Source organism: Hylobates moloch, unplaced genomic scaffold (assembly GCF_009828535.3).
Source record: "Hylobates moloch isolate HMO894 unplaced genomic scaffold, HMol_V3 SCAFFOLD_11, whole genome shotgun sequence".
Lineage (NCBI taxonomy): Eukaryota > Metazoa > Chordata > Mammalia > Primates > Hylobatidae > Hylobates > Hylobates moloch.
Window position 1 is genome coordinate 731,184 of NW_026652286.1, and position 25,867 is coordinate 757,050.

A 25,867-nucleotide genomic window follows, 5' to 3' on the forward strand; every position below is an offset into this window, starting at 1 on the left:
AGTGCCACCATGCCTGGCTAATGCTTTGTATTTTTCGTAGAGATGGGGTTTCACCATGTTAGCCAGGATGGTCTCTATCTCCTAACCATGTGATCTGCCCATCTTGGCCTCCCAAAGTGCTGGGATTACAGGCATGAGCCACCGCGACTGGCCTGTTTGTTTATTTTATTTTATTTTTTTTGAGACAGAGTCTTGCTGTGTCGCCTAAGCTGGAGTGCAGTGGCGCAATCTCAGCTCACTGCAACCTCCACCTCCTGGGTTCAAGTGATTCTTGTGCCGCAGGGTTTTTGTATTTTTAGTAGAGATGGGGTTTCACCAAGTTGGCCAGGCTGGTCTCAAACTCCTGACCTCGGGGAATCCATCCACCTCAGCCTCCCAAAGTGTTGGGATTACAGGCATGAGCTACCATGCCGGGCTTTTTGTTTTGAGACTTGGTCTTCCTTTGTCACCCAGGCTTGGAGTGCAATGGCATGATTGTGGCTCACTGTAGCCTTGACCTCATGGGCTCAAGCAATCCTCCCGCCTCAACCTCTCAAGTAGCTGGCACTACAGGCACATGCCACCATGCCTGGCTAATTTTTTCCATTTTTGTAGAGACAGGGTCCCCCTGTATTGCCCAGGCTGGTCTTAAACTCCTGGTCTCAAGCAATCTTCCTGCCTCGGCCTCCCAAATTACTGGGATTATAGGCATGAGCCACTGTACCCAGCCTTCTTCCTCTTCTTAAAGTCTGGTCCTCTGTCCCAGTTTTCATGTCTCACAGCCATCCTTTTGTCTCTGATACCGCTTCTTAATTCTTTTTTTTTTTTTTTTTTTTTTTTTTTTTGAGACGGAGTCTCGCTCTGTCACCCAGGCTGGAGTGCAGTGGCGCAATCTCGGCTCACTGCAAACTCCGCCTCCCGGGTTCACGCCATTCTCCTGCCTCAGCCTCTCCGAGTAGCTGGGACTACAGGCGCCCGCCACCACGCCCGGCTAAATTTTTGTATTTTTAGTAGAGACGGGGTTTCCCGTGGTCTCGATCTCCTGACCTCGTGATCCGCCCGCCTCGGCCTCCCAAAGTGCTGGGATTACAAGCGTGAGCCACCGCGCCCGGCCCACCGCTTCTTAATTCTAAACAGCTATATTCTATGAGCTGCTACCAAAGAGAGAGAAACATCATCCTCTCTAGACTGCCATGGAGTCAGTGCCACATTTACCAAACTGTCTGATCTGTGACTATGTCCTCTTTTGACTGGGCCCACATTAAAGCATGTCCCAAGCGCTATCTTGATATATGTCCTCAGTAGCAATCTTGTTTTTTTAAGCCTTCCTTTACAGGTTGATTCACAGTGGGAGAGAGCCATGTTCAGAATTTTTTTCTGATAGCCTGAATTTTCTTCTTGTCTTTCATGTCTTTGCTTCTATTTATGTTCTTTGTACCTCTTCTTCCTTGAACTTGCATCTTCTGCATAGTTGACTCTATTATATCATCTTTGGGGCTGCAGAATAAAATGTGGAAGATTTTAAAGTTAAGGTTCCCAGAATAATGTTGTCGCCCACATTGCACATATGTCACATTTTGAGTTTACTAGTTAAGCCTCTAAATATGCACTTTATATACAATATGCGCAGTGCGATGATTTAGGTTGCCATGAGAACCTAAAAATTTTAGGCTTAAATGGTTTGGTAACAGACACTTTAAAATTATCTTAGATGAAGGCTAATTTTTCTTTTATATACTCTTTACAAACTGAGGCATAAGGCAATAGCTGTTCTCATATAGTACTTCTGCTGACAGGATGGGTGGCTTCTTTGTTTGCCTACCTGTTATCAGTCTCCTTCATTCCAGTCTTTCATACTCTGGTGTCATGTCCCCTGCCCAAGTATTTGTCTTTCTCTTTTTTTTTTTTTTTTTGAGACAGAGTCTTATCCTGTCGCTCAGGCTGGAGAGCAGTGGCGTGATCTTGGCCCACTGCAAGCTCTGCCTCCCAGGTTTAAGCAGTTCTCCTGCCTCAGCCTCCCCAGTAGCTGGGATTGCAGGTGCTGCCACCACACCCAGCTAATTTTTTTTTTTCCCCGAGTCGGAGTCTCGCTCTGTTGCCCAGGCTGGAGTGCAGTGACAGGATCTTGGCTCACTGCAACCTCCGCTTCCCGAGTTTAAGTGATTCTCCTGCCTCAGCCTCCCGAGTGGCTGGGACTACAGGCGTGTGCCACCACGCCAGCTAATTTTTGTATTTTTAGTAGAGACAGGGTTTGCCATGTTGGCCAGGCTGCTCTCGAACTCCTGGCCTCATGTGATCTGCTCGCCTCGGCCTCCCAACGTTCTCGGATTACCAGCGTGAGCCAGCATGCCTGGCCACTAATTTTTATATTTTTAGTAGAGATGGGGTTTCGCCATGTTACCCGGTCTGGTCTCGAACTTCTGACCTCCCGTGATCCACCTGCCTCAGCCTCCCAAAGTGCTGGGAGCCACTGCCCCCGGCCTTGTCTCCTACTTTCTTTGCTCCAAGGTAGGATTAGAAGTAGAAACTGGAGCCAGGAGCTATAGTCCCAGCTACCCAGGAGGCTGAGGTGGGATAATTACTTGAACCTGAGAGGCAGAGGTTGCAGTGAGCTGAGATTGTGCCACTGCACTCCAGCCTGAGCTACAGAGCAAGACTCTGTCTCAAAAAAAAAAAAAAAAAAAGTAAAATAAAGTGGGTGAGGTGGCACACATCTGTACTCAGTTCCAGATACTTGGGAGGCTGAAATGAGAGGATCACTCCAGCCCAGGAGGTTGAGGCTGCAGTGAGCTGTGATCCTGCCACTGAACTCTAGCCTGGGAGACAGATACAAAAGTAAAAGCTGGAAGCTTTACCTTTTTTTTTTTTTTGATGCAGGGTCTCACTGTGTTGGTCTGGCTGGAGTGCAGTGGCGTGATCATAGCTCACTGCAGCCTTGAGCTCCTGGAATCAAAATGATCCTCCTGCCTCAGCGTTCTGAGTAGCTGGGACCACAGGCAGGCGCCATCATGCCTGGCTAATTTTTGTGGCTTTTTTTTTTTTTGTGGAGGTGGGGGTCTCACTGTATTGCTCAGACTGGTCTCAAACTCTTGGCCTCAAGTGATACCTCTGTCTCGACCTCCCAATTTTTATTTTTATTTTTTTAAGAGACAGGATCTTGCTGTTTTCCAGGCTGGAGTGCAGTGGCACAATCGTAGCTCACTGCAGCCTCAAACTCCTGGCCTCAATGAACAGTCCTCCCACCTCAGCCTCCCAACGTGCTTGTATTACAGGTGTGAGCCACTGTGCCTGGCCAAACTTTAACTTTTTAAAAAAATGTGAGATGGAATAGCTGTATATTGTTGTCTTGAGTCCTTAAATTGAAAATCTGGTAAAAGTTGTGAATCCACTTCCTTACAAATGCATACAGAGGTAGAGTTTTACATATAGTATAAGGAAGTTTTTGGAATTCATGAAATGTCAGTGGGCCGTAGATATGGACCCCTGACCTAGTCCAATCCCGTATTTCTCTTGAGGAAATAAGGGAGGAGAACTGATATATCAAAGGCCACACGTTACGTGTTTATAGTCATTTTGATTTTTTTTTTTTTTTTTTTTTTTTTGAGACGGAGTCTCGCTCTGTCGCCCAGGCTGGAGTGCAGTGGCACTGATTTTGAGGTTATACTTGGAGCAGTTCCTCTTCATGTACACAACTGTGGTGTATTGTTGTGTGATTTTTTGGGGGAGGTGTGGGGGGATGGGGGACAGAGTTTCACTCTTGTCACCCAGGCCAGAGTGCAATGGTGCGATCCTGGCTCACTGCAACCTCCGCCTCTCGGGTTCAACCAATTCTCCTGTCTCAGCCTCCGGAGTAGCTGGGATTACAGGCACGCACCACTACGCCCAGCTAATTTTTGTATTTTTAGTGGAGATGGGGTTTCACCATGTTGGCCAGGCTGGTCTTGAACTCCTCACCTCAGGTGATCCACCCGCCTCAGCCTCCCAAAGTGCTGAGGTTGCAGGCATGAGCCACCACACCTGGCCTGCGTTGTGTTCTGTATTTTTACTTAATTGCCTTCGCACAAGTATTTTTAGTAGAGTACATACAGGTAATTAAAGCTGTGATCTTAAACACGAAAAAAGCATATTAATTCACAGTAAACTACTCTTTGGGAAGTCAAAGTTGCTATAATAGGACTGCTCAGATTTTTTAAAAATTCAGTACAGTATATACAATGAATAAGCCAGTATATACAATGAAGCCAGTATATACAATGAATAAGCCAGTATATACAATGAAGAGGCTTGATTTCTTTTTTAAGTTTTGTAGAGACAGGGTCTATGTTGCCCAGGGTGTACTTGAACTCCTGGTCTCGAGTGATCCTCTCCCTTGACCTCTCAAAGTGCTGGGATTACAGGGGTGAAACACTGCATCTGGCCCAGTTAAGAGGCTTTTACTTAAGAGGCTTTTACTTAATTTTTTTTATTTTTTGAGGCAGGGTCTCACTTTGTCACCCAAGCTGGAGTGCGGTGGCACGATCACGGCTAACTGCAGTCTTGATCTCCTGGGCTCAAGGAATCTTCCCACCTTAGCCCCCTGAGTAGCTGGGACTACAGGCACGTGCCACCATGGCCGGCTAATTTTTTACTTCTTTCCGTAGAGACGAGGTCTCCTTATGTTAAGTGTTAAGAGGCTTTTAATAACATGTTGAATACTTGCATGTCTGTTTTATGGGACATGAATGTGCCTCTACTGCTGGAATCCTGCTGTGTACCTCAGTAATGGATAGGAGCTAGGCAGTGCTTTTTTCTTTGGAGCTTTTTTTTTTTTTAGACGGAGTTTTGCTCTTGTCGCCCAGGCTGGAGTGCAGTGGCACAATCTCAGCTGACTGCAACCTCTGCCTCCTGGGTTCAAGTGATTCTCCTGCCTCAGCCTCCTGAGTAGCTGGGATTACAGGCACGCGCCACCACGCCCAGCTAATTTTTGTATTTTTAATAGAGACAGAGTTTCACCTTCTGGTCTCGAACTCCTAACCTCAGGTGATCCGTCTTGGTCGCAGGCATGAGCCACCACTGCCCGGCCTGGAACTCCTTTTGATGACTGGTTAACTTAGTAGTGTTTTATAATCAAGGATCTCATAGTTATATCAGCATAAACATTTCTAGTTCCACCATTTTATTTCCCTGTGACAGGGTTTTTGTTTTTTTTTTCTTAATAGTGGTTTAAAATTTATTCAACAGGCTAGGCAGAAATGTCTCAGATGGAAGAACGTTTTCCTGAAAGTGTTATATGAGAAATGTTACAGTGGATGCTGAGTTATGGTCTGAATTTATTTTTATCTTACTTTAGAATATATTTTCTCTAAAGTAGGCAAAAACTATAATTTTGCTTCCATAAGCAGTGTGGTATTAATCTCATACTATGAAACATTTTAGGTTGAAACCACAGACTCAGAATTTCAGAAATGGAGGGATCTTAGAAATCATCTTGTTCAAGGCCGGGCGCGGTGGCTCACGCTTGTAATCCCAGCACTTTGGGAGGCCGAGGCGGGCGGATCACGAGGTCAGGAGATCGAGACCACGGTGAAACCCCATCTCTACTAAAAATACAAAAAAAAAAATTAGCCGGGCGTGGTGGCGGGCGCCTGTAGTCCCAGCTACTCGGAGAGGCTGAGGCAGGAGAATGGCGTGAACCCAGGAGGCGGAGCTTGCAGTGAGCGGAGATTGCGCCACTGCACTCCAGCCTGGGCGACAGAGCGAAGACTCCGTCTCAAAAAAAAAAAAAAAAAAAAGAAATCATCTTGTTCAAATCCTGTATTCTTCACATTTAAGATACCGCAGGTGCCTTTTTTTTTTCTTCCTTGAGACAGAGTTTCGCTCTTGTTACCCAAGCTGGAGTGTGATGGCACAATCTTGGCTCACTGCAACCTCCACTTCCCAGATTCAAGCGATTCTCCTGCCTCAGCCACCCCAGTAGCTGGGATTACAGGCATGCACCACCACACCTGGCTGATATGGTATTTTTAGTAGAGACGGCGTTTCTCCCTGTTGGTCAGGCTGGTCTCGAACTCTGGACCTCAGGTGATCTGCCCACCTTGGCCTCCGAAAGTGCTGGGATTACAGACGTGAGCCACCACGCCCGGTGTGCAGGTGCCCTTAATGAGCGTTCTGGTAGGTGGGATAAGCAAGAAAGTCTAGGTCGGTCTGTCTGTTCTCAGTCTCTCTTCTCTCTTTTCTTTCTTCCTTTGTTTGTTTGTTTGTGGATACAGACGGGTTCTCGCCACATTGCCCAGGCTGGTCTCAAACTCCTGAGCTCAAGTAGTCCACCCACCTCGGCCTCCCAAAGTGCCGAGATTACACATGTGAGCTATCAAGGCCAGCCTCTCTTCTCTTAATGTGTATAGCATTTATAGTTTGTACCCCATGCTTTAGTGCAGTAGTCACGTACTGTCTGCCTTTGTTATTATCTCTTGTTAATCTCATCTAGGAACTAGATTGGAGGTCACTGACAGTATGGTTTTGATTTGTGCTGTAGCCCCTATGATACTGAATCAATACATAACCAGGCTGGGCTTGGTGGCTCACGCCAGTAATCCCAGCACTTTGGCAAGCCGAAGTGGGTGGATCACTTGTACCTAGGAGTTTGAGACCCGCCTGGGCAGCATGGTGAAACCCCATCTCTATAAGGGTGGAATAAAATTACATAGGTGGTATGCACTAACTACTTCAGTGAGGGCTGAAGAATAGAATCATTTGAGCCAATCAGCCATGCATTTCTTATTGTTGGAAAGTTCACTCTGGTCAGCAATTACCCTTTTCACATACTTCACATTGAAGTGAACCTAAATGAATTGTTCTAAGTAAAATAATTTTTGGAACACAAATATTTGGCTTCTGGTTATATAAGCCATCATCCTGATACATAGATTTTAAAAATTATATTAGAGTTTATTTTAAATTGTATCAACCAGAAAATAAAAAAGAGCTGAAAACATACACAGTTGGAATGAGACCTTCGTTCTGAAAGCAGCAAGGAGCTAGTGAAAGTTAACATCGTTCACTCGAATGGAGAATAACCTTTTTTTGCATGTTAAATTTTAGGATTTAGGAAGGGGAACATCACACTCCGGGGACTGTTGTGGGGTTGGGGGAGGGGGGAGGGACAGCATTAGGAGATACACCTAATGCTAAATGATGAGTTAATGGGTGCAGGAAATCAACATGGCACATGGATACATATGTAACAAACCTGCACATTGTGCACATGTACCCTAAAACCCTAAAGTATAATAAAAAAAAAAATTATTATGGAAAAAAAAAAAAATTTTAGGATTTAAATGATAAATTGAGCCTCACCACTACTGCTGATCTGGTAAGAATCTGACCTAGTAAAGGTTTTCAAATGTCTTTTCCATTTCCCCTGGCTGAGGGATTCTTGGTGTCAGTGACTGAAATTATTTGGAAGTTCCTTGACTGAAATAGAATATCTCAAACCTTACTTCAAGTACCAGCCTGTGTGTTTCTGTTTTTTGTCTGGAGCATGTGAACAGAATGCATGTGTGTGAGATAATTGGGCTTTCACTAATGGCCCCCTTTCAGCAACCATGTATGGGTAAAGCTGTTCAGTTCCCTGCTCCTCCCTCTCTGAGCACGGAGCAGAATCTGTTCTGCTGAAGCTGCTGTTCCACTTTTTAGCTTTCTATATTTGTACAGCAACAGCAGGAGCAGCCCACTAGCCAGGCCGTGTGGCCACCCTTTGGCACCCACACCAGCTCAGACCTGCTCAGGATTCAGCCAGGGCACACAGCTTGTGTTCTTACGTGCGTCCATCTGTCTGTCTGTGTGCGTTTCTGTGGAGGACTGAGGTTTTCAAGTGAAAGAGGTGACTTGTCTGTCTTTGTTGTTTTGCTGTGTTTAGGTTTGTCAGTTGTAAATTGTAGAGAATGCTTCAGGATGTTAGGGATGGGGTGAGGAGACAAGATTTGTATTTAACAAAATCTTGGCGAGAGGGTACCAAACAGGGAAATGTGATGTCAGAAGTGGTCTTTGGGTTCCGTTAGAAACATACCTTGTTGAAGTAGTAGTGTTTTTTTTTCCTCTTTGTTTTGTTACAGGTCACAAAGATCAGCTCTTGGGGTGGAATTGAATTCCTTTCCTGGCACACAAATTTTTTGACATAAAATTTGAGTATAAAAAGATGGAGGCACCTCCACCCCTTTAAGAAATGATTTAGTGCACATCTTGGAAGAGTGCGGTAGGGGTTAAGCGTGGTGACTTCCCTCTCTGCCAGGAAAGGAACTGTGGGGAATGCCTTGTTGCTTTGGGCCCCACAGCAACCTATGCTGTTTGCGCTGTTCGAGTGCTTTGTAAAGTTTGGCCTTACAGAGGTCTTGTAATGCCTTTTGGTGTCGTGTCTATTTAAGGAATAGCAGAAGACATGACATGTAGACAAATTTCGGGTTATTTTCAGAAGATACTGGGTTTGTTACTGTATCTTAAAAGGATACTTTCTTGGTTTGTTATGAGATATTCTAATTAAACAGAGATGAATTCCTTACTCCTGGTCAGTTTAAGTCTAAATTCAAGTTTGTTGCTTTGTTTTACAGTTTCCTTTCACTCCCCTCCCCCATCCCCTCATGAGTCATAAGCATGCAGTGTTGGGAATAGAAGTTGTCAGCTGAGTGGGGATGAGACAGTTCTCTGCACATACTATTTGTAACTGTAGTCAATGAGGAGAGGAAAGGATGTTATTAAATGCTGGAGAAACACCTTGATTGAGGCAGCTTCTTCTGTGGCTGTGTAGTATGGATGCAGAGTTCTGTGTGACTATACACTGATGTCTTCTGGCTCTGAATCACTTAGGGATCTCTTCTGCACCTTGTCCATTGTACGTTTTGGATGCTTATTTGTTTAGGGTCTAGGACCTGGTGCTTAGCCCCTCCTGGATTCTGTATATTTACTGACGTTCTAAAATTCTTTTGAGTGTGGCATTATATCTGCTTCATCTTCTCTTTCTTGGCTATTCTTAGTGCGCATCTCATTTTACTGTCCTGATGTTTTCCCATTTATACTATGAATCATTGTGCACCGTATGTAGAGCCTGTCGTTGGAGATTAAAATCAGTGGCAGCTCTTTGATTTTACAGCTCAGCCTCAGTAAGTGACACTCTGATTAGCACACCTATATTCTAGCTTTCTTTTTGTTCTTGGCCTTTTTTAAAATTTATAACTTCCCCGGTCTCATTTTATTAGTTTATATTTTTCCAGTGTGTCCATTTTGAAAGCTTCACGAAAAAAAAATTTTTTTTGGTTTGATGAAAGGGATGAATAAATGTTTATACATGAATAAGTGCTCTCAGAACAAGTGGTTTGGTAATCCATAATGAAGATATACTGGCCTCTAACAGGTCCAGTTGGAGGTGCAAGATCTGTCAGCCTATTGCTGCCAGAATTCTTAGCTATTCATTTCCCCCTCCTGCTAGGAAATATTTTGGAATAATCTCAGGTACCCAATTTTTTTTAAATAAATGAAGCCTATTTTATTACTTCAGGTTTGCTTTTTTTTGGAGACAGAGTCTCGCTCTGTCACCCAGGCTGGAGTGCAGTGGCACGAACTCGGCTCACTGCAGCCTCCTCCTCCCAGGTTCAAGCAATTCTCCTGCCTCAGCCTCCAAGTAGCTGTGATTACAGGCGCCCGCCACCACACCTGGCTAATTTTTGTATTTTAGTAGAGATGGGGTTTCACCACGTTGGCCACGCTGGTCTTGAACTCCTGACCTCAGGTGATCCACCCACCTTGGCCCCCTGAAGTGCTGGGATTACAGGCCTGAGCCACTGTGCCTGGCGTTGTTTTGTTTTGTTTTGTTTTGTTTCGTTTTTTTTTTTAAGACTGAATCTTGCTCTCACCCAGGCTGGAGTGCAATGGCGCAATCTCAGCTCACTGCAACCTCTGCCTCCCGGGTTCTCCTGACTCAGCCTCCGGAGTAGTAGCTGGGACTTCAGATGCCCACCACCATGCCCAGTTAATTTTTGTATTTTTAGTAGAGATGGGGTTTCACCATGTTGGCCAGGCTGGTCTCCAACTCCTGATCTCGGATCCACCTGCCTTGGCCTCCCAAAGTGCTGGGGTTACAGGCTTGAGCACCATGCCCGGCCTACTTCAAGTGTTAATGATAAAAAAAATTTCAGCTGGGCAAGGTGGCTCACACCTGTAATCCTAGCACTTTGGGAGGCCGAGGCAGGCGGATCACCTGAGGTTGGGAGTTCAAGACCAGCCTGACCAACATGGAGAAACCCCGTCTGTACTAAAAATACAAAAAAAATTATCCAGGCTTGGTGGCAGTAATCCCAGCTACTCGGGAGGCTGAGGCAGGAGAATCTCTCGAATCCGGGAGATGGAGGTTGCGATGAGCTGAGATCATGCCATTGCACTCCAGCCTGGGCAACAAGAGCGAAACCTGTCTAAAAAAAAAAAAAAAAAAAAAATTAGCATAGCTGTTGCATTTTAAAAAGTGAAACTACATACTATGTTTCTAGCTCAGTAAACAGATGAACCTGTTGTCTTTGAGTAACATAACAATTGAGCGTTGTACAGTACATCTTAAGATCAGGTACTTTATTTTGAAGAGATAGAATCATCATGTAACAGACTGAAATTTTTTGGGACTCATTCTTTTCCACCATAGACACCAAGCTTAGTGCCCAGAATAATAATAGTAGGAAATGTTTATTGAGCACTTTCTTTGTGTCAGGCACTATTCTTTTGTTTTTTTTTTTTTGAGACGGAGTCTCGCTCTGTCGCCCAGGCTGGAGTGCAGTGGCGCAATCTCGGCTTACTGCAAGCTCCGCCTCCCGGGTTCACGCCATTCTCCTGCCTCAGCCTCTCCGAGTAGCTGGGACTACAGGCGCCCGCCACCACGCCCGGCTAATTTTTTGTATTTTTAGTAGAGACGGGGTTTCGCCGTGGTCTCGATCTCCTGACCTCGTGATCCGCCCGCCTCGGCCTCCTAAAGTGCTGGGATTACAAGCGTGAGCCACCGCGCCCGGCCCGTGTCAGGCACTATTCTAAATGCTTTACATATATAAATAATTTAATTCTAACAAATATCCTGTAAGGTAGATACTGTTTCTGTAACCACTTTGTGCATGAAGAAACAGAGGTATTTATGAAGAAGTTAAACAATTTCCCCAGTTACCTGGCTAGCAAGCAGCAAAACTGGGATTAGAAAGCAGTGGTATGACTCTAGAGTCTAGGTATAGGGTACATTGTGGGTTTGTAGTAAATATTTGTCTATTTTATTAGCACACTTTATTATTTGAGATTATTAAATTATGAATCAGTCTAAACCCATTTTTATTTTAGAATTTCCTTATGAAAATAACTATATGATATTGGTTTTGCAGATCACCATCAACTGTACTAGTTCATTTATTTTTTATTTTATTTTTTATTTTTGGAGACAGAGTCTTGCTCAGTCGCCCAGGCTGGAGTGCAGTGGCGCGATCTTGGCTCACTGCAAGCTCCGCCTCCTGGGTTCACGCCATTCTCCTGCCTCAGCCTCCTGAGTAGCTGGGACTACAGGCGCCCGCCACTACGCCCGGCTAATTTTTTTGTATTTTAGTAGAGACGGGGTTTCACTGTATTAGCCAGGATGGTCTCGATCTCCTAACTTCGTGATCCGCCCATCTTGGCCTCCCAAAGTGCTGGGATTACAGGCATGAACCACAACGCCTGGCCCTCTAATTCATTTATTGACGGTAAAGAACAGCAAGCCAAGTAACAAGTTTGTGAAACATCTCTAAAATTACTAGTTTATCTCCACTAGTACCAGACTATTTACTGAAGATATTGAAAGCAGAATTAATTTTAGCCTTTTTTTGGGGTGGGGGTGGGGCGTGGGAAGAGATTGGTTCTCACTGTCACCCAGGCTGGAGGGCAGTGGCGCGATCTTGGCTCACCACAACCTCTGCTCCCAGGGTCGATCCTCCCACCTCAGCCTCCTGAGTGGCTGGGACTACAGGCACATGCCGCCATGCCCAGTTAATTTTTTTGTATTTTTTGGGTAGAGGTAGGGTTTTGCCGTGTTGGCCAGGCTGGTCTTGAACTCCTGAGCTCAAGTGATTTGCCCACCTCGGCTTCCCAAAGTGCTGGGGTTACACATGAGCCACAGTGCCCGGCCCGCTTCTTTACCTCGTTTCCTGCACCACATATCTTCCGGAGATGCCCTTACAAGGGGCGCATGGGAAGGGAGAACCAGCAAGTTTTGCCATATCCATAAACTTAGAATCTGTGTGAGAGTGACAGGAGAACACAGAGAAGTCTGTTCAAAAGAAATGATGATGAGGGAATTATTAGTAGGCCATGTAATTCAGTGGAGGGTAGCAAAAAATGTATTATACCATGGACAGTGTGATGAAATGGCACAAAAATTTGATTTAGACAGGGAAATAAGAATCAGCTCTCCTGAGATTTTTTAAGTCTTTCACATTTATGGTAACATTTTCCCTTAGATAGATGCTGTCCCATGTTTCTTGTTTCTAGTGCAAGTCGTTATTTTCTGAACAAAACCGTAAACTCCTTAAGGACAGGGATTGGGCCTTTTTTTGGTACCCTCCTTAGTTCTGGGTATATAGTAGATGTTTTCTAAAAATGTAGTTGCTTTTTTGATTGATAGATCTCCTGGCTTTTTTTTTAAGAACTTGTTTTTGTAAAAATGAAATCAAAGCACTGACATGTTAAATTTTGTGGAACAGTTAAGATTTTTTTAGGAGTGATTTGAAGGATGTGACAGATGATTTAAGTGGGTATTTAAATGTGAGAAGCACTCCTTTTTTTTTTTTTTTTTTTTTGAGACAGAGTCTCGCTCTGTTGCCCAGGCTGGAGTGCAGTGGCGCGATCTCAGCTCACTACAAGCTCCGCCTCCTGGGTTCATGCCATTCTCCTGCCTCAGCCTCCCGAGTAGCGGGGACTACAGGCGCCCGCCACCACACCCGGCTAATTTTTTTGTATTTTCAGGAGAGACGGGGTTTCACCGTGTTAGCCAGGATGGTCTCGATCTCCTGACCTCGTGATCCACCCGCCTTGGCCTCCCAAAGTGCAAGTGCAGGGATTACAGGCGTGAGCCACCACGCCCGGCGAGAAGCACCTTTAGGAGCACAATTGCAGAGTGATGAAAACATGATAATTGAAGTACCTTATTTATTTATTTATTTAGAGATAGAGTCTCGCTTTGTCGCACAGGCTGGAGTGCAGTGGCGTGATCTCAGCGCACTGCAACCTCTGCCTCCCGGTTCAAGTGATTCTCCTGCCTCAGCTTCCCAAATAGCTGGGATTACAGGTTCCTGCCACCACACTGGGCCAATTTGTTTGTATTTTTAGTAGAGATGGGGTTTCACCTTGTTGGCCAGGCTGGTCTCAAACTCCTGACCTCAAGTGATCCACCTGCCTCGGCCTCCCAAAATGCTGGGATTACAGGCCAGCCAAAGTAACTTTTTAAAAAAAGTGATAATAGAATAGAATTTGTGCTAGGGCTGTGCGTCCTTTAGGGTGAATCAAGCTTTGCTGAACATATTCCCTGATTGGCTGAAGCAGAGGTACAAAATTTGCATTTTCTGGCCTATAACCTAACTGTCTCAGGAAGTGTGTCTACAGAAGTAGTTTCTGGTTTCTCTAGTTTTATAGAATTAAGAATTTAAGAACGGAAAGAAAATAAAGTTTCCTGCTTTTCAACAGAACAGGGCAAAGCTCCTGAAACAAGACCATATGGAAGCATCCTGCATGAGTGCCCGTGTGTTTGATGGTGAGGTTGGGGCAGATGGTACAGGCAGGGTTCTTGGCTGCTTGGTCAAGGATTTTGGAGATGATAGAAGTTAGGTGGCTAGTGCTAAGGGAAAGACTGTTGTATGTTGTGTGTGTTGGGCCTGTCTGCCTAAGAGGTGGAGCAGCCTCACAGAGAGGAAGGAAATTGATGTGTTTGGTAGGGTAGAGGTAAGATAAGAAAAGAGCAGGGGAGATGCAGAGTTGGAATGATAAAGCTTGCAATTGCATCTAAACCTCCCCCTGAGATAAGGGAGAGGGAGATAAGATATTACAGTGCGATAAATAAGATTCCAGATCCCTGGGGTCTTCTGTTCTCTAGAGCCTTCAAGTAAGATACTGCAGGGACTGTAGGGTTTTTCTGTTTAAACTTGAAGCTCTTTTGATTCCTTTTTGAGATACAAGCCAAAAGCTGTATTTATAGAACTTGTTTTGACATATTATCTCACCCTGTCCCTTGCCTTTACTGGAATCCAGCTAATGTTGCACTTTGCCTTGGCAGGAAAGGTTGATTGAAGAAAATGTATAGATATATAGCTGAGTGATTGAAAATAGCTTCAGACTTTGTAAAAGGCCATACATGAGGTTTGAGGTCCCAGCTGCCTGAACGTTGTTTGAGTTGCTGGGATCATTTAAAGTGATGTGATATAATTATGATATACTGCTGGATCACCTGGACAATGACAGTTTCCACACACAAGTTTCAGGCAAAGCAGGAAAAAAATACAAAACCAAAATGCTGTTTTGGAAAAGAGTATGAGTTGAGGTTTTTCTTTACTTTGTGCTTTATAGTTCCACGAGTTTTCCTTTTTTTAAGTGGTAGGAATGGACTTACGGGTTGCAAGGGGAAGTGGACAAGGGGATATGGCGTCTGCAGGCTAGGTTGCTGTGCTCCAAAAGCTCGAGTTTTCTTTAAAAAAATTTCAGTAGGCTGGGCACAGTGGCTCATGCCTGTAATCCTAGCACTTCAGGTCGATCACCTAAGGTCAGGAGTTCGAGACCAGCTTGGCCAACATGGTGAAACCCCGTCTCTACTAAAAATACAAAAAAGTAGCTGGGTGTGGTGGCAGGTGCCTATAATCCCAGCTGCTTGGGAGGCTGAGGCAGTAGAATTGCTTGAACCCGGGAGGCGGAGGTTGCAGTGAGCCAATATTGCGCCATTGCACTCTAGCCTGGGCAACAAGAGCATAACTTCGTCTCAAAAAAAAAAAAAAAAAAAATTTCTGTAGAATAGGTAACGTGTTCACATGTAAACATTTCAACCACTGTTCCACCTCTACAACTACTGTTAGCAATTATTTCTTTATCCATCCAGAGATACTCTGTTCATATACAAGACATGTGTAATTCCTTTCTTATTATATGAATACGTTTTGATCAGCTAGCTGCCTTACTTTCTTTAATAGCTACATAGTGTTCTGTTGTATGGCTATACTGTATTTAATAGCCTTCAATTAATGGGCATATGTTTTCAGATTTTGCTGATATAAACAGTGTTCTTATGAATGCCCCTTTGCATACTTTGTATACATCAGATACAAGATTATTTGTAAGCTATATTTCTAGAACTGGGATTGCTGAATTCAAAGGGCATATCTTTTTTTTTTTTTTTTTTTTTCTGATTGCTTTTTTTAGACAGGCTGTCTCTCAGTTGTCCAGGCTGGAGTGCAGTGGCATGATCACAGTTCGCTGCAGCCCTGACCTCCTGGGCTCAAGTGATTTTCCCGCCTCAGCTTCCCGAGTAACTGGGACTACAGGCACGCACCACCACACCCAGCTAATTTTTAAATTTTTCTGTAGAGATAAGTCACTATATTGCCTGGGCTGGTCTGGAACTTGTGGGCTCAAGCAGGCCTCCTCCCAAAGTGCTGAGATTATAAGTGTGAGCCACTGTGCTCAGCTCAGTTTTCAATATTGATGAGATACTATCCCTTTTTATATTTTGCAAGTGATATTATCCATTGAAAAATATTCGTGAGCTGGGCGTGGTGGCTCGTGTCTGTAATCCCAGCACTTGGGGACACTGAGGCAAGTGGATCACCTGAGGTGGTTCAAAACCAGCCTGGCCAACACGGTGAAACCTTGTCTCTACTAAAAAAATACAAAAATTAGCCAGGCTTGGTGGCTTGGGCCTGTAGTCCCAGCTACTGGGGAGGCTGAGGCAGGAGAATTGCTTGCAACTGGGAGTTGGAGGTTGCAGTGAGCCAAGATCATGCCACTGCACTCCAGCCTAGGCAACAGAGTGAGACTCTGTCTAAAAAAAAAAAAAAAAAAAAAAAGGAGTATTATTAATGGAGATGGAGAGGCCTAATAATTGCAATGTCAGTCAAGCAGTTACCCTAAAGAGTTGATAGAATAAACATAGGATCTGCAATACCTGGAAGATTTAAGAAACTGTCTTGAGATGAGCTTAATTATCAGCTGTAGCAACCATTATTGCTGTTATTGCTGGAGAAGAGGCAGGTTGCCTAGAGGAGGTGGAAGCAGCTGCTCCCCTTCCTTTTAAACTAAATTTGGGGGAATTTGGTGATACTAGCTAAACCTGCAAGTCATCTCTATTTTACTTTTAGTGTATTAGAGCATTACTTTCACTCACTTATGATCTTGACCAATTCAAAAAACATTTGTGGTCCATGGGCCATTCAGTCCTTTTCTTTCTCTTTTTATTTTTATTTTTTATTTTGAGACAGAGTCTTGCTCTATCACCCAGGCTGGAGTGCAGTGACGTGATCTCAGCTCACCTCCCGGGTTCAAGCAATTCTTCCTGCCGTAGCCTCCCAAGTAGCTGAGATTACAGGCGCCTGCCACCACGCCCGGCTAATAGTAGAGATAGGGTTTCACCATGTTGAACCCAGGAGGCAGAGGTTGCAGGGAGCCAAGATCGCACCACTGCCCTCTAGCCTGGGTGACAGAGCGAGACTCTATCTAAAAAAATAAATAAATAAAGAGAGGCAAAGTAATATTTTGAGTTTCCCAATAAAAAGCATTTTACAAGCTGCCTTATTTTTACCAAATACAGCACTGTGACTCAAGAAAGTCCAAGTCCCAGTGGTTGGTTGTGGAACCCAGGTCTCTTAATCCCTCATCTTCCCTTTAGTCCCTTCATCTGAAAAATGGGAATGAAAATGCAGAACAAACTCCTTTGAGCACTCAGAAAAATAATTATAGTCCTTTCCAAAGGTTATGTATTATAATGACTCTGCAAGAGACATCAAGATTATAAGGTGATTTTAAAAGTAACTCTGACAGTGCTTGAGAAAAAAATTAGTCACATTCTGCCTACATGGTACTAACATATGGTGCAGCCCTGATGAGCCGCACAAGTGGGCTGAAATCAAAATGCAGTTGGAAAGAGGAGCAGTAGTGACTCACTAGATGAGACAGATTTGGCCTCATGGCAGGGCAGTGAAACTAAGAAGGAACTGTGGCCTTAGAACATGCCAAATTTGAGCAAGTGATCATGAATATTATGGAAAGGTTGAATGACTGAGCCTTTGGGTTTGTTTTTTTTTTTTTTTTTTTTTTTTTGAGACGGAGTCTCGCTCTATCGCCCAGGCTGGAGTGCAGTGGCGCAATCTCGGCTCACTGCAAGCTCCGCCTCCCGGGTTCATGCCATTCTCCTGCCTCAGCCTCTCCGAAGTAGCTGGGACTACAGGCGCCCGCCACCACGCCTGGCTAATTTTTTGTATTTTTAGTAGAGACGGGGTTTCACCGTGGTCTCGATCTCCCGACCTCGTGATCCGCCCGCCTCGGCCTCCCAAAGTGCTGGGATTACAAGCGTGAGCCACCGCGCCCGGCCGAGCCTTTGGGTTTGAATTAGGTACTTTGTCTGGTGTCACAGTCCTTGTAGCTAGCACCCTCCCTTGGTGGGTTCAGAGCTCCCACTTCCTCCACCTCCCTCACTTCTGTGTATTATTTCTGTGTATCACATTCCCTGTGCCTTTGAAGGTGGAAGCCACCAGGCAAATACTTAACACTGATGTGCCTGGAACATTGGGTTCAAACTGCAATGATAGGTAGAAGCGTTAGTAATTCTGCCCAGAGAAAGCTGTGCGTTAGCTTAGCTACCATATGTAAATTGCTACTGCTGCATTCAGCAATTTGTTGTCCGTTGTTGACAGTACTGCCATGGGAAAGAAACAGGAACTATAGAAAGAATTAGATTCCTCCTCCCACCTCCCAGCTCTCACCACAGTAGGAAGCTGTTTGGGGAGCAGAGAGGAAATACGGAGGATTTGAGAGTTACACCCAGTGTGTGGGCATTTGGGGAGGAAATAGGAAAAGAGATTTTTAAAATTATTAATTTATTTTTTGAAACAAGGTCTTCCTCTGTCACCCAGACTGGAGTGCAGTGGCACGATCATGGCTCACTGCAGCCTCAAACTTGTGGACTTAAGCAATCCTCTTACCTCAGCATCCAGATTTGGGCTACAGGCGTGTGCCGCCATGCCTGTCTGATTTTTTTTTCTTTTTTTTCGTAGAGATGGGGTCTTGCTATGTTGCCGAGGCTGGTCTCAAACTCCTGGACGCTAGAGATGTTCCTGCCTTGGCCTCCCAAAGTGCTGGGATTACAGGCATGAGCCATCATGCCTGGCCAAAAAGAGATTTTTAAAAATGTTTTTTGCATGCTCTGTTTGCCTCATCTGAGTGCCTCTAAAATAGAGTGCCTCTCAGGTGAGACGACCTCTGGTTTAGGTGCTTATGTACTCGTGGAAAGATCATATAACTAAATGGGAGGTGAGCTAGATTAGGGAGGAAGGAGGAGAATAAAGAGCCCACTCCCATCCAACTTTCGTCTACTACTTTTTTTGTATGATTTCTGAGGATTTAATAATTATGTTTTATGAAATAGTTGTTCTATTTATTGGTTGTGAATATGCAAGAATGCTATTGGCAGAGTCAAGCTTTAGGCCATTTGTGGCTTTGATCCTTTAATAATGGCTGCTTACGAGAAAATGTTCGTCATTGTTAGGTGCAAAAAAGTAGGTTGTGCAGTATGATACTTAGCATAATATTGAATTTGAAAATTCTGTGTATTTGAGGCCAGGCATGGTGGCTCATACCTGTAATCCCAGCACTTTGGGAGGCCAAGGTGAGCCCATCACTTGAGGTCAAGAGTTCAAGACCAGCCTGGCCAACATGCTGAAACCCCGTCTGTACTAAAAAATACAAAAATCAGCTGGGCGTGGTAGTGCACGCCTGTAGTCCCAGCTACTTGGGAGGCTGAGGCAGGAGAATTGCTTGAACCCGGGAGGCAGAGGCTGCAGTGAGCTGAGATCATGCCACTGCACTCCAGCCTGGGCAACAGAACAAGACTCCATCTGGAGGGGCGAAAAAAAAAGGAAAATTTTGTGTATTTGAGTGTTTGTACATTTTATTGTATGCATGGAAGAAATCCTGGTAGAAGATAAACCAAAATATGGTTGTAAGTATAATTAATTAATTAAAGTTGGGGAAATGGAAAAATTAAAATAGGAAGGAATAATTACGAAATATTTTGTTTTAAAAAAAAAAAAAAAAGGGTGGCCGGGCGCAGTGGCTCAAGTCTGTAATCCCAGCACTTTGGGAGGCCGAGGTGGGCGGATCACAAGGTCAGGAGATCGAGACCATTCTGGCTAACACGGTGAAACCCCATCTCTACTAAAAATACAAAAAATTAGCCGGGCGTGGTGACTGGTGCCTGTAGTCTCAGCTACTCGGAAGGCTGAGGCAGGAGAATGGCGTGAACCCGGGAGGCGGAGCTTGCAGTGAGCTGAGATCGCACCACTGCACTCCAGCCTGGGTGACAGAGTGAGAGTCTGTCTCAAAAAAAAAAAAGAAGGGGGTGCTGCCCACCACGTTGCTTTTATAGTACCTGCAATTTCAAGGGGGAAAACCCCCAAAAAACTAGGAAGTGCAAGTATGTCTCAATTCAGGAAAGTTCATAGAAACTTTACAAATTACACCAGATAAACTGGGGAATTAAGTTCAACAATTGAAGGTCTGATATGTGTTACTTTTATTCAGGTGTTCTGTGGATGTGAATATAAATGAGAAAGTCAGTTGAAACAGTTCACTAACAACATTTTGAAATGAGATTAAAATCACTAACAACATTTTAAATGAGGTGAATCGTATGTGATGTGGACTAGATAGCTGTTTAAAAACTTGTTTAGAGAAAATACAATTATAGTTTTAGATGACTTAGTGTTAGTCTAGATTAATCTAGACTATTGGAAGTCCCAGAGGGGACCATTCTAAGAATGGTTGTGAACCCCTTATAGAATCTGATGAAAGCTGTGGATTTTGTCTTCAGGAAATCTCACTTGTCCATTTTCACACGGTTTAGCATAAAGTTTAGTCTGAAGTTTAGCCTAAAGCATTGTTGGGTTTACAGGCCTCCAGCTCCTGAGAGGTCTGCTTCCCACTTGATCCTTTTATGTGATTACTTGGCTCTCTGGGGCATGAGAGTAGGTGAACATGGAGTTTTCCAAAGCAGGGGGCCTAACTTACTTATTGAGCTAGGCATGTAACAGGAAGAAAGAAGTAAAGGGCATTGCAAGCTGACTAAAAAGTAATACTTTAAAGAGAATATACTTTTCCCAAGTTATTTCTATTATTTGTCTTTTTTCTCTTTTCCACTTAAAAGTTTGGACAGGGTGCGGAGGCTCACATCTGTAATCCCAACACTTTGGGAGGCTGAGGCGGGCGGATTATTTGAGGTCAGGAGTTTGAGACAGCCTGGCTAACATGGCCAGACTCTGTCTCTACTGAAAATACAAAAAAATTAGCCGGGCAGAGTGATCCCTCATCTCTAAAAAAAAAAAAAAAAAAAGTCCGGGCACGGTGGCTCATGCCTGTAATCCCAGCACTCAGCACTTTGGGAGGCCAAGGCAGGTGGATCATGAGGTCAGGAGATCAGGACTATCCTGGCTAATAAAGTGAAACCCTGTCTCTACTAAAAATACAAAAAAATTAGCCAGACTTGGTGGCGAGCGCCTGTAGTCCCAGCTACGCAGGAGGTTGAGGCAGGAGAATTGTTTGAACCCGGGAGGCGGAGGTTGCAGTGAGCAGAGATCATGCTGCTGCACTCCAGCCTGGGCCACAGAGTGGGACTCCCATCTCAAAACAAAACAAAACAAAAAACCAGGCACAGTGGCTCACTCCTGTAATCCTAGCTTACTCTGGGAGGCCAAGGAGGTGGATTGCCTAAGCTCAGGAGTTCAAGACCAGCTTTGGCAACGTGGGGAAACCCTGTTTCTGCTGAAAATACAAAACATTAGCTGGGCCTGCTGGCTTGTGCCTGTAGTCCTAGCTGCTTGGGAGGCTGAGACACGAGAAACACTTGAACCCAAGGAGGCAGAGGTTGCAGTGAGTCGAGATCATGCCACTTCACTTCAGCCTGGACAACAGAGAGAGACTGTCTCAAAAAAAAAAAAAAAAAAAAAAAAAGGGTCAGACTCAACGTTATGGCCCTTAGCATTTAAACAGACCTTTCTGTGGGTTATGTGCACGAGCTTCCTTGGAGACAATTTTTAACCTGAAGCAGCCTTCTTAGCCCGGATCTCTGTGATCTTGAGGAGTCATTTCATCTCTTTGTATCTTTTCTCATCTGCAAAGTGGAGATAGCGTACATATGAGGATTAAATGTAAAGCACCCAAAACAGGTCATAGTGTATGGTAAATGCTCAAAAATGTTAGCTCTTACTTAATGCCACTTTACAAATGTCTAGACATTTCTGTTTACTTTTAGGTGATAAGGGTTTACAAACTTTAAATGCCATATTCCATCAATTTAAAGATGCACATTTATTGCCACTGATGGTATGTTAAATACATTGATTCTAAAGATAGAAAAATTTATTGTTCAAAAAACCATTCATGTCAAAGCCAGATATAATATTGGTGAATTATCTATTGTTTTGAATTATTTCATCTCGTTCTCATATTTCCCGAGAGATTGCCTCATATTTCCCAAGAGGTTATCCTGAGGGCCAAGAGAGACTGATAGTTGGGGCCTGCCTCTCCCTCCTCTATCTTTGACCTGAACAGCCTGACTTTCATGTTTAGGAGAAAAACACTTCTGCTTTTAAGATCGTTTAAAAACCTCTAATCTGGATAGTTGTTAAATTATTTTTTTGTTTTGTTTTTTGAGACAATCTTGCTCTGTTGCCTAGGCTGGAGTGCAGTGGTGCCATCACAGCTCACTGCAGCCTCGACCTCTGGGCTCAAGCAATCCCCCCACCTCAGCCTTCCGAGTAGCTGGGACTACAGACACATGTCACCACGCCCAGCTAATTTTTTTTTTTCTTTTTGGGTAGAAACAGGGTTTCACGATGTTGCCCAGGCTGGTCTCAAACTTGTGGGCTCAAGCAGTCCTCTCACCGGAGCTTCCCAGAGTGTTGGGATTATAGGTATGAGCCACTGTACCCAGCTAAATTCTTTTTCTTTCTGGCTAAATTCTTTATTAGCTCCCTGTCTTATATCAAAAAAGTTTTTCAAGGAATTTTAAGGTTGCTTACTAACAATTGTTAGTAAGAGTGAGTTGGCCAGATGCGGGGGCTTGCACCTGTAATCCCAGCACTTTGTGAGGGAGGCCAAGGGGGGTGGATCGCTTTAGCCCAGGAGTTCAAGACCAGCCTGGGCAACATGGCAAAACCCCTTCTCTACAAAAAATACAAAAATTAGCCGGGCGTGGTGGTACACACCTGTAGTTCAAGCTACTTGGGAAGCCGTGGTGGGAGGATTGCTTGAGCCCAGGAGGCAGAGGTTGCAGTGAGCCGAGATGACACTGCTGCATTCCAGCCTGGGCAACAGAACGAGACCCTCAAAAAAAAACAAAACAAAACAAAACAAAAGACAAAAAAGCAAAAAAAAAAAAAAAAAAAAAACAGTAAGTCTTAACTAATGAGGCCAAGTTCATGGGTTTAGGACTTATGTATGTTATTGAACATCATTGTGCCACAGGCCCTTGTCTCTGGAGTTTGTGATCTAGCACGTGCTATGTAAGAGCTGCTGATGGTGACTGAGTCAGTGTCAGTCATCCTGGGAAAGACAATGCTTTGTCATTTACTCAGCATACAAGCTGTATAGGCCAGTAGAAAACACCAAGAATAAAGAGCTTATTACCTTGCCTATTCTAAGAAAGGCTTTTAGAGGATCTGAGAGCCTTTTCTGTCAGTCAAGAACAATTAAAAAACTTTATGAGGTTGTATCTTAAATGTCTTTAAACATTTATCGCAGGCAGATAATATTGGAACTCTCAGCTAGCTTGCCCTTCATCTTGCTCTCGCCACTCTCCCTACTTCCTTACTTTTTTTTTTTTTTTTTTTGAGACAGTATCTCACCCTGTTGCCCAGGCTGGAATGCAGTGGCGCGATCTCGGCTCACTGCAACCTCTGCTTCCCGAGTTCAAGTGATTCTTATGCCTTAGCCTCCCAAGTAGCTGGGATTACAGGTGCACGCCACCATGTCCGGCTTTTTTTTTTTTTGAGACACCACACCCAGCTAATTTTTTTTTTTTTTGTAGAGGGGGGGGTTTCCCCCTTTTCCGCCGCCCCGCCCCCCCCCCCCCCCCCCAGGGGGCCCCCCCCCCCCCCCCCCCCCTCGGCCTCCCAAGGTGCTAGGATTATAGGCGTGAGCCACTGCGTCCGGCCTAATGTTTGTATTTTTAGTAGAGACGGTGTTTTCTCACATTGGCCAGGCTGATCTGGAACTCCTGGCCTTAAGTGATCCACCTGCCTCGGCCTCCCAAAGTGCTGGGATTATAGGCATGAGCCACCACACCTGGCTGTTCCCTACTTTTTTTTTTTTTTTTTGCTCTTTTTTCCCTTTAGCCTTATTTTGGAGTAGGGTCGGGGGACAAGGTCTCACTGTGTGGCCTAAGTTGGAGTGCAGTGGTGCCAGCGTAGCTCACTACAGCCTCAAACTTCCAGGCTCAAGCAGTGCTCCTGCCTTAGCCTTCCAAGTTGCTAGGACTACAGGTGTGCACAGTCACACCCAGCCGCCCTCTTAGCTTTTTTACTCCGCTTTAGAACCACCTGGTTCTAAAGTTCTCTTTAGAACTTCCTGGTTCTTGCATTGTGATAGAGAAAGGTAGAGATAATGTTAATAGAAACAGACATCCGTGGAGCTCCAAGGAAATACAGTACAAACAGTTCAGGCTTTCTGATGGAGCATGTGCCCTTTGGTTCACCACAGAAATGAAAGATGTAAAACAGTCAAAGCTTTTAGTTTCCATTCAGCTTTTCTCTCTCCCCAAAGCATTTCAGTTTTCTCACAGAATAGGCAATAAAATAACATAGGAAAAGCAAAACTGGGAAGACAAAGCTTTAAAAAAATATAACTTTTCTGAGGCCAGGCATGGTGGCTCACCCCCTATAATCCCAGCACTTTGGGAGGCCGAGGTGGGCGGATCCCCTGAGGTCAGGAGTTCGAGACTAGCCTGACCAACATGGTGAAACCCCCATCTACTAAAAACACAAAATTAGCTGGGCGTGGTGGCGCATGCCTGTAATCCCAGCTACTCAGGAGGCTGAGGCAAAGAATTGCTTAAACCTGGGAGGCGGAGGTTGCAGTAAGCCGAGATCGCGTCATTGCACTCCAGCCTGGGCAACAAGAGCGAAACTCCATCTCAAAACAAACAACCTTTTTTGTGTATTGGACTATTCATTTGCCCTTCTCCAGGTGACAGAATCCTGTGTGGAGGAGTACAGTGTTGTTTATTTGTGTGTGTGTGGTGTGTGTGTGTGTGTGTGTGTGTGTGTGTGTTTGAGGTTTCCTTTAAAAAGTCTTGGTGGCTTAGGAGTAGGATGATACCCTGTTTATGTGGAGGTTTTTTGTTTTTTGTTCGTTTGTTTGGTTGGTTTTTTTTTTTAAGAAATTCATTTTTTTTTTCTTTCTCTTGGCCTGGCAGTTAAAATGTTCCTAGCCCCCTGAGGGCTGCTATGTTCTCCGGGACTTAAGATACCAATCCCTTACCCTTTCATGTATTGGTCTTTCTTAACAACTCCAGATCTCCCTTTTGCTCTCTTTATCTTGGAGATTCCCTGACTAGCTTGCAGTCTGAGTCTGGTCTCAGAGGGTGGAAGTGATGCCTATGAAAACCAATCACATAATAACACAGTTTTTCAAACTGTGTTCCATGTAAAATTTGGAGGGAAACGTGGTTCCCTGGCCTTTTCTTGGCCCTTTACATCTTCCAGAAGAACTCTTAACAAGTAGAAATTTAACTTGCTGTTTACCATCTGTGATAATCACTACAGAGCCTTCTCAAGACACACTATCCCAGTAAAAGTTGGTACCTCCTAAATTATGGTCACATTTCTCTAGAGAGACCTACCAAGAAGCCATGGGCAGATTATCTTCCTTAGCATCTGAATCCTTAGGGTAGTCCTCACCTTAAATGGTCATAATGATAAAGGATTGAATGAAGTTTGTGAACTTAGTAAATGGAAGTTCTTTTCTTCTTGATGACTTTTGATGGTATAGGCAGGTGCAAGTAAATGCTTTTAGGAAGTTCTGGTTTTTTTTAATTAGTTTAAACTTTTCCCTTAAAATTACTGGAACTATCACTACTTTATTAGCAAAATTGGAAACTAATTAAGTCTGCATGAAAAATTAAGTTAATTCTTGAGCACCTATTTTATGCCAGTTAAGAAATCTCTGTGTCTTCAGGGAGGATAGGCAGTGTCTTACTAGTTAGTTCTGGGTCTGGCTTTGTCTGTCGGAATTCTTGTACTTTCCAGTTTAGACATTGTCCTTGGTGAATTTGAATAGTTTATTGTCTGTAGTGAAAGCCAGACAGAAATACAGCTGGCAGGAGTTGTATGTGGAAGTTTGTAGGAATTTGGGCAGTTTTATAGAATCCATCTTTACTTGCTAGATTGTTTGATATGTTTAAAAATAAAACAAATTGGTTTTGTGGTTCCTCTGTTTGCTTTTACCATCAATTAACTTCCCCATCTTCTGATTTTTTTTGGTTTCAGTGGTTCACCGCCACCCTAGGGCCACCAAGATGCATTTACAGTGGCAGGAACTTGGTTGCTTTTGTAGAGTTTCATGCCCGGCAACTATGTATTCAGGAAGGTTGCTTTGGGGAAATAGTGTGGTCTCT

The 25,867-nt window shown here is 44.2% G+C and overlaps 1 protein-coding gene and 1 long non-coding RNA gene across 25 annotated transcripts in view; one reads left to right on the top strand and one right to left on the bottom strand.

The window, feature by feature from the left end:
- The window catches only part of CELF1 (CUGBP Elav-like family member 1), a 91,829-nt gene that overhangs the window by 23,131 nt on the left and 42,831 nt on the right, over positions 1 to 25,867 (top strand). Inside the window, exon 1 of one of the 24 annotated variants that reach the window (XM_058447049.1) lies at positions 7,822 to 7,840. The exons of the other annotated variants lie outside the window; for them this stretch is intronic. The gene's annotated coding sequence lies outside the window, so the exon portion shown is untranslated. Of the gene's footprint in view, positions 1 to 7,821; positions 7,841 to 25,867 lie in introns of those variants that run through there. 24 annotated transcript variants of the gene reach the window in all.
- LOC131384667 (uncharacterized) lies at positions 813 to 24,176 on the bottom strand. Its single transcript, XR_009215763.1, has 3 exons — positions 23,626 to 24,176; positions 21,246 to 21,364; positions 813 to 1,476 (listed from the first exon to the last, which is right to left on the bottom strand). It is a non-coding gene; the product is annotated as an uncharacterized LOC131384667 (long non-coding RNA).